This window comes from Citrus clementina, unplaced genomic scaffold (assembly GCF_000493195.1).
Source record: "Citrus clementina cultivar Clemenules unplaced genomic scaffold, Citrus_clementina_v1.0 scaffold_9, whole genome shotgun sequence".
Taxonomy (NCBI): Eukaryota; Viridiplantae; Streptophyta; class Magnoliopsida; order Sapindales; family Rutaceae; genus Citrus; species Citrus x clementina.
The window spans coordinates 21,912,779-21,921,899 of NW_006261964.1; the positions used below are offsets into that span (position 1 = coordinate 21,912,779).

At 36.7% G+C, this 9,121-nt stretch overlaps 1 pseudogene; it reads right to left on the bottom strand.

Annotated features, from left to right (window-relative positions):
* Positions 1-9,121, bottom strand: part of LOC18033239 — a 37,425-nt pseudogene that overhangs the window by 15,406 nt on the left and 12,898 nt on the right.

Sequence of the window (9,121 nt, forward strand, 5' to 3'; positions counted from 1 at the left end):
TAAGGGGGCGGAAATTTTTTAGGGTTTCCCTTTCTTTTTGGGGGAAGGTTTAAAAAAGTTTTTTTTTCCCCCCCCCCCCCCCCCTCCCCATGTCACACTGAATTGTTTTTATTTTCAGCTCTAAGCTTTTCTCAATTTGGTTTTTAAATGCAATGAAAGCTGACAGTGCTTGAGACTTATTAGCTAACCCATAAATCCAGGTGTAGTTTGTTTTGTCATCAATAAAAGCAATGTAATATGTGAACCCCTGATTTGAGATGGTTGTGCTGGACCCCAAAGATCACTATGAATGATCTCAAGGACAGTAGATGATTTTGATTCACTACTTTTAAAAGATAATCTGTGCATCTTTCCATATTGACAAGCTTTGCAAACGGACAACTCAGACATTTTATTTCCAAATGAGATATTACAAGCTGACAGGGTTTTTCTAAGATCAGAAACATTTGGATGACCTAATCTCATGTGCCAAAGATCAAGAGTTTTATTGATTCTTTGATCTTTACAACTTGTACAATGTTCTTTAGAAACAACTGACATCATAGACTCTGGTTTATTTATTTTACAAACAGAAAGTAGACTAGAATATGAAACTGAAGACAACAAAATAGACTTGACTTGAGAGTGATTTAGAGGCAAGTTCAGCAACTTGTACAGTCCATCTTTAGCCACACCTTTCATGAGAACAATTCCCTTTCTCTTGTCCTTAACAACACAATATGTTTTGTCAAATTTAGTGTATATATTGTTATCATTCAATAGTTTTGATATGCTGATTAGATTTTTGGTTATTTATGGTACATAGAGAACGTGGTTTAGTTCAAGTGTGCCAAGCAATGTATAACCAACAGAAACAATTTCAAGCTTAGAGCCATTACCTACTGCAAGCTGATAATTCCCTTTGTATTTAGAACTTATGCTTAAGTTGTTGAGATCATTAGTGACATGATCTGTTGCTCCGCTGTCAAGATATCAGCCTCCACTTTTAGTTTCTGCACCTTTAGCCACATAAGCACTCATTTTGTTTCCTACAAAATTAGGCACATAGTTTTTCTTAAACCTATACCAGCAGTTTACAGCAGTATGATTCTTCCTGAAGCAAATCTGACATGGTTCTTTAGGTGCTTCTTCATCAGCTGGAGCATTCCCTTTCATTCTCTCCTGAGTTGGATTAAAGTTTCCACCACCAGAATTAGTTCCATATTGCCTTCCACTCTGATTGGTAACATTTCCAGTGTTGTTGAAATTTGATTGCCAATTCCTCCTCTAGTTTCCTTTGTAATAAGCAATGTTTACTTGATAGTCTACACCACTGACAGAGTTCTGATGTTCAATCCTATTTTCTTGGCTCAACAGCATGCCATAAACCTCTTATGGAGTTATGCTTTCTGACTTAGCATTGATTGTAGCAACAATCGAGTCATACTCAGGTCCAAGACTAGCAAGTAAACACAATACAAAGTCATCATTACTCATATGATTACCAGCAGCTCTAAGTGAATCTAAATTCACCTTCATCTTAGTATAATACTCATGAACATTCAAGGATCTTTTTCTAGTTGTCTAGATCTGAGTTCTTAAGTAAAGAACTCTTGAACGAGATCTAGCACCAAACTGTCCAGAGAGGGTTTACCATACCTCTAGAGATGAGCTCGCTCCAACACAGCACTTAACACTTCTTCACTCAGAGTTGAAAGCAACCAGCTCATGAGTTGTTGATCAACTTTTCTCCAGATCTAGAACTACGGATTTGCCACGGTGATTACAGTTTGATCGTTATCAACATTTATAATCATTCGGCTTGGAGGATTCTTAGTATTGTAAATTAGATCTTCCAGTTCATTTGCATTGATTGTGGCAATAACTTGAGATCGCCATAGCAGGTAATTATTGTTTGTCAGCTTGATCGAAGTGTTGAAGATCAGAGAGTTAACTGATGAGTTGTTGATTGAGTTTGTGATTGGATTTGCAGTTGAGCTTGAAGCTCGAGTGCTTGTGGTTTGAAATTCATTACTAGCCATTATAACAACTAGCTCTGATACCAAGTTGGAATTTGAAGATCAAAAGTAAGAAGATGAAGAACTGGCTTTCATTTTAGTATCACAAAAACTAATTACAGAAATGAGCTAAGCTGAGTATTTATAATAGAATCTAATATTTGCTAAGCACGCTAATTACAGCTAAGCAATGTAACTACTAATAACAAACTCTGATGTAACTGATTTCAATACAATTGATAAGTGCTGATTTGTTAACTAATTTCTACATCATCTAGCTGCATGGGAATCTCTTCATAACAGTTTTGCCATCTGGAACTTTCCAGCTTCTCACGAGCACCTTTCACTTTCACTCCTAGACTAGCTACTGGATTTACAGTTGGCTTGATTCCAGCTGGCACTCTAACGTGTGTTGCATCAGGTTCAGCTTCATCAGCTAATTCAATATTTTGTCCTTTAAGAGCGTTGTATTCGCTGATGCTATTACAGAGGTGTAAATCCCAGATTCCTGTAGTCCTTGAGTAATGATCTATGAAGGGAACTAATATCAAACAGTTTTACGACACTGGGTACATACATGCAACACAAAATCCATCAACTACACAACTCAAAAGCACTCACCATAGGAGCATAAATGCGAGTCAAGATGCCCTTCATCATAAGTTTCTTTTTCAGTTTTTTGTCAAGAACCAACAGTGCAAAGGAAAAAAACTCAAAACTCAGTCAAATTCCAGCATAAACCATCTTTTAACATCTTCCTTTGTAGGCCTGCAGCCACAACGATCATGTCATGAAGTTAAATTAGAAAATTTGGTGTATGTGTAATGCAGGATAGCAGCGTCATCCATTTCAATTTCACTATCAAAGATTACACGACAGTATTAAGCCTGTGTCAAAAAAATGAGAAAAAGGAAGTATTCTGATCCTTACCAAAACTTTCAACTGAAAATAGATACAAGCTGAACTACAGTGACCAGTACTTCAATAAAGAGATTTTCATAATGACCATGTTCTAAAAGTGTTAAGACAGACACAAAGTACATGAAGGGATAGGAATTGTATTGGTTCCCAATTCTAATGGGAACTGCAATAAACCCATCATGGCAGGGTAACGCTTTTCTTATCATTTTGGGGATCAAGGAAATTTGAGGATTACAACTAAAAACACAAATAGGGGATGACACGAGGTCATGCTATGGGTGCAACACTTGGCTAGTCTGACCTGGCTATACTGCCAAAATTACCCTGGTGAATAATCCATATTCTTATTGTTACCACTGCTCTAAACTCTGTTATCTCTTTCTTCTTCTCCCCCAGGATATTTGATCCACAATCAATTTCTATATTTTGATTACAACTTCATTTAAAGTATTGTCTTCAATATATTAGTAAAACATAATCCATATAAGCAGCCTACCAGAAGCTTGTAACAAATAAGGTGTAAGTAACACAAACATACACCATCCCAGTATATATAAAATGTCTATTCATTCAGGTGAATTGATCATTCAGAGCTTCACTTTATCCCCTTTCCTATCTTTATTTCTTCCCAAACAAATTAGTTCGGGCTGATAGTGCTACATATGAGCCCAAACATGGCCTGAACCCAAGGCAACCCATTTGGTTTTGGAACGATGGTTGGAATGAAGTATGTGAAAGACCTGGGACAAGACATGTTGGCACTACATAGGAGCCTAAACTATCCATATATACATGCATTTCGTGGTAATGTACTTCACATTATCTATCCATATAGCATCTCAATAAATATATACATACATGGATGCAGATGAAATACATTAAAATAGTTAGTGTAGTATAGAATCACCATACATTGGGTTATTCATGTAGTTTTGCCATCTATGTGCACCATTAGAACGAAGATGATCTTGAACACGAGCATATGCTTTACCATTTCCATATGTCAGAAAGTAGTTCGGATTATTGCGGGCTGCTTCCCTATAGTTTCCAAAGTAAACATCTTTAGGAAGATGGTCATAGTTATTCTTAAACATCGACACCTGTGACAATGTCATAGATCAACAATTACAAATGTTTTGTCCTCATGTTAAGATGCAAACATCCAAGATTGTCAAGAAAACTTGCAGATGATAATCATATATATTAGCAAAAACTTGTGAAGCCTTTAATAAACGAGCCTAGAATGACTCTAACTTTGATATTGTATTGATTTATCTGTTTACCCAGCCAGAAGCATAGGAAGCAACCAAAAGAGAGATCCTACCTCGCTGAACGGTTCCTGAATATCGTCTCACTCAATACAACTCTCCTGAAACAAATTATATCGCACCATTATCTTTCATGTCAACGCAACAAAATAAAGGGACCATCAAAACAAAGAGTGTCAAGTTCTTTTTGCACCAAAATATATACTAATGGGATTTTTCATCTGCATAATAAGTATTGTTCCACTCACATAATTGGGGAAGACTACCATATCGACATTGCTAGGTACATCTGACAGCAGCTGTCTCATGGAGTACTCACGAGCTCCTGCAGGATGTATTAGCTCATCTGTATCAAGATGAATAATCTAATCCATGCCTACATCCTAAAAGCTTATAAGAAGAAAGAGTTATCATCAAAACATATGAATATGACATATACGCAGGGTCACATGCTGCAGATGTAAATGTAGAACCCATACCCTTGCCTTGACAATAGTCATTTTCCATATTCAGGGATTGCTTCATAAATAACTCGTAATTACATGGTTTATAGAAGAAGCTCGACAACCAGGTCTCATTTCAGATGCGGCTATCCCAAAAACATTTTCAAAACTATTTATTTCTCAACATGTTTTCACATAACCTAAACCAAACAGAATGGGTTCTGTGGTTTTTATAAAATAAAATACTAATCCGAAAATTATGAAATTAAAACTGGGAATCCTAGACACATATATTAACCTGCATATAAACTTTCAGAATTTTCCGAGTTCATTTGGTGGTACAAATAATCTTGTGAATCCGATCGAATGCTGGAATCGCAGTTTTCCAGTGCAGTGGTTTCTATTTCGAAAATACATATAAAATTGAAAACGAAGTCGAATTTAATGAAATAAAATTTACTCAAAAAGCCCTACATGTCTAGTTTCCAGAAATATAAATTTCATAAGAAATATCATTCAGAAAATATAAGTTTAAATTCGAGATACTCATGCTGTCCAGAATTATCCTGTGTGATTAATACGTCAAGGATTGATTAACTAAACTCCTAATAAATCAAAACTCTAAACAAAGTCTAAATACATTCTAAATCATGCATTATGATCTATAACCATCTAGAATCATGCCAATATAAACCCTAGATAAAGTGATTAGAAATCTGTTGAGAATGGGGAGAATAACTTACCCGTCGCTTTGATTCTCTCCTAAACAAAGGTTTGAATCCTAAGATTTTGGTAGAAGCGTAAAGAGCAGCAGAGAAGAAGAATAAATGTCGTGGACTGAGGGTTATGGAAGGGAAAAAGTATGAATTTATAGGGAGTCTTAAGAAACCCTATTTAATTAGGAAAAATAACTATTTTCCAAAACTATCTCATAAATAACCTCTATTTATAAATTAGTATCCCTTTCTTAATAAGGGTTATAGGCCACCCATAATTCTCAATGAAATCCCAATTTCCATAATTTAATATTATGAAAATTTGTGGCGTTACAATTTCTCCCTTCCTAACAAAAATTTTGTCCTCGAAATTAAAAGGGTACCTTATGCATGGAAGAGTTTAGTATACTTCTCCAACACTTCTGCTTCTCGCTCCCATGTGGCTTCCTCATTAGAATGATTCATCCATCGTACCTTCACTAGGGGAATAACTCTACTCCTTAATACTTGTTCTTTTCGATCAACAATCTCAATAGGTTGTTCCTCATATGACATGTCTTTAGTTATTTGAATCGGTTGATAGTCTAGCACATGTGAAGGGTCTGCAATGTACTTTTTGAACACAGACATGAAATACATTGTGAAGCCTAGATAGACTTAGTGGTAAAGCTATGCAATAGGCCACCGGACCAATTCTATCTAAAATCTCAAATGGTCCAATAAATCTAGGGCTAAGCTTCCCTTTCTTCCCGAACCGAAACACCCCTTTCCATGGCGATACTTTCAAGAAAACAAAATCTCCTTTTTCAAATTCCAATTCACGTCTACGACGATCTGTGTAACTCTTCTGTCTGCTCTGAGCTGTTTGAAGATGTTCTCTAATCAACTTGATTTTATCAACTGTAATCTGTACTAATTCTGGACCCAAAAGTTTTCTTTCACCAACCTCATCCCAGCAGATTGGGGACCTACACTTTCTTCCATATAATGCCTCAAATGGTGCCATGCCAATACTCGAATGGAAGCTATTGTTATAATTAAATTCGATCAACATTAAGCGCTCTTCCCAACCACCACCCAAGTCTAATATACAAGCTCGAAGCATATCCTCAAGGGTTTGAATAGTCCTTTCGGATTGTCCATCTGTATGTGGATGGAAAGCAGTGCTAAATCTCAATTTCGTCCCCAACTCTTTATGTAAGCTAGCCCAAAATCTTGAAGTAAATAATGGATCTCTATCAGACACTATTGACACTGAAACTCCATGAAGCCTTACTATCTCTTTAATGAATAACTTAGTTAGTTGCCCTATATTGTCTGTACTCTTCCTTGCCAAGAAATGAGTTGATTTCGTCAATCGATCAACAATTACCCAAATGCAATCATATCCCCTCCTAGAACGAGGTAATCTAGAGATGAAATCCATTGTTATGTGTTCCCATTTCCACTGAGGAATAGGAAGCGTTTGTAAAGTTCCTGCTGGTCTTTAATGTTCGATCTTCACTTATTGGCAGACTAAGCATCGAGACACAAAAGCAGCAATATCTCTCTTCATATTCCTCCACCAAAAACTCTGCTTTAGATCCCGATACATCTTAGTGCTACCAGGATGCATACTATAAGATGATTCATGCGCTTCTTTTAAGATCTCTACCTTCAACTCTTCATCAGTTGGCACGCATAACCTTTGCCCCAACCATAATGCATCCCCTTTGTCAAGTCTAAATACAGGCTTATGTCATTTGTTCACATCTTCACGGATTTTATTGAGTTCCATGTCGTTCTTTTAAGCTGCCTTAACTTTATCAATTCGAGTGGGTTGGACTATTAAATGTGCTAACAAGTCTGCTTGCCCATGAGTACTTATCTCAATCCCACATCTCCTTAAGTCTTTTACCAAATGAGATTGCATTGTGATAAGATAAGCCATGCACCCAGATGATTTCCTTTTCAAGGCATCTGCTACCACATTTGCCTTACCTGGATGGTAATTAATAAAACAGTCAAAATCCTTCACCAACTCCAACCATCTTCTCTGCCTCAAATTCAATTTCTTTTGAGTAAATAAGTACTTCAAACTCTTATGGTCAGTGAATATCTCACAAGTCTCCCCGTACAAATATTGTCGTCTCCAGATTTTTAGAGCAAACACTATAGCATCCAACTCCAAATCGTGAGTTGGATAGTTTTGTTCATGACTCTTTAACTGTCTAGAAGCATATGCTATAACCTTACCATGCTGCATTAAAATGCAACCCAAACCTTTTCTAAAAGCATCACTGAAAATCACAAAACCTCCACCTTCAGAAAGGAGAGTTAAAATGGGGGCAGTCACTAAATGACTCTTGAGTTCTTGGAAGCTCTTTTCACATGCCTCATCCCAATTGAACTTCACATTCTTCTTAGTCAAATTAGTCAATGGTGCTGCTATGCTAGAAAATCTTTTCACAAAGCACCTATAATAACCTGCCAATCCTAAGAAACTTCTTACTTCAGTCACACTAGAAGGCATTTCCCAATTCACAATTACTTCCACTTTGGCTGGATCTGCTGAAATACCATCCTTCATCACTATATGCCCCAAAAACATCACACAATCAAGCCAAAACTCACATTTCTTAAATTTTCCATACAATTTCTTCTCTCGCAATGTTTCTAATACAATCCTCAGGTGTGTCTCATGCTCCTCCTTACTCTTAGAGTAAACCAATATGTCATCAATAAAGACGATGACAAACTGGTCAAGATAAGGTTGGAAGATCATATTCATCAAATCCATGAACGTTGTAGGAGCGTTAGTTAATCCAAAAGGCATAACTAAGAACTCATAGTGTCCATAACGAGTTCGAAAAGCTGTCTTCAATAATCCTCACTTCTTATTTTCAAATGATGGTAGCCAGATCATAAATCAATTTTAGAAAATACCTTTGCACCTCATAATTGATCAAAGAGATCATCAATTCGAGGAAGAGGGTATTTATTCTTGACAGTAACCATATTCAACTGCCGGTAATCAACACACAACCTCATTAAACCATCTTTCTTCTTTACGAACAAAACGGGAGCACCCCAAGGCGACACACTAGGACGGATGAAACCCTTATCTAGTAACTCTTGCAACCAGACCTTCAGTTCTTTTAACTCAATGGGTGACATCCGATATGGCGCCTTGGATATAGGTGTAGTACCGGAAACTAATTCTATAGTAAACTCAACCTCTCGATTTGGGGGTAGTCCAGGAAGATCTTCAAGAAATACATCAATAAACTCCCTTACAATAAGTATGTCTTCAAGGCATGCCCCATCGGGATGGTCAGCAACTACATACGCTAAAAATCCTTCACATCCCTTCTTTTGCATTTTCATTGCCTTAACCATAGAAATCAAACCTTTATGATTCCTATGATTCCCTTGAAAATGAAATTCTTCATCGCCAAGTAGGCGAAAAATAATTTCCTTAGCAAAACAATCTATTGAAACATGATAAGGTCCTAACCAATTCATCCCCAAAATCAAATCAAGATCATGCATCTCTAAAGGTAGGAGATCCACAAGAAATTCTCTATCACACATGACTTATAGACATGATCCATTAACTGGCAATCCCTCATAGGGGTACTAATTGTCACATGAACATCTAGTGGTGTGATAGGCACATCAGTATAACGAGCAAACACACAAGATATAAATGAATGTGTAGCACCAGGATCAAAAAGAACTTTGGCTTCTCTAGAGAATAAGGACAATGTACCTGATACTACATCATTGGACACCTC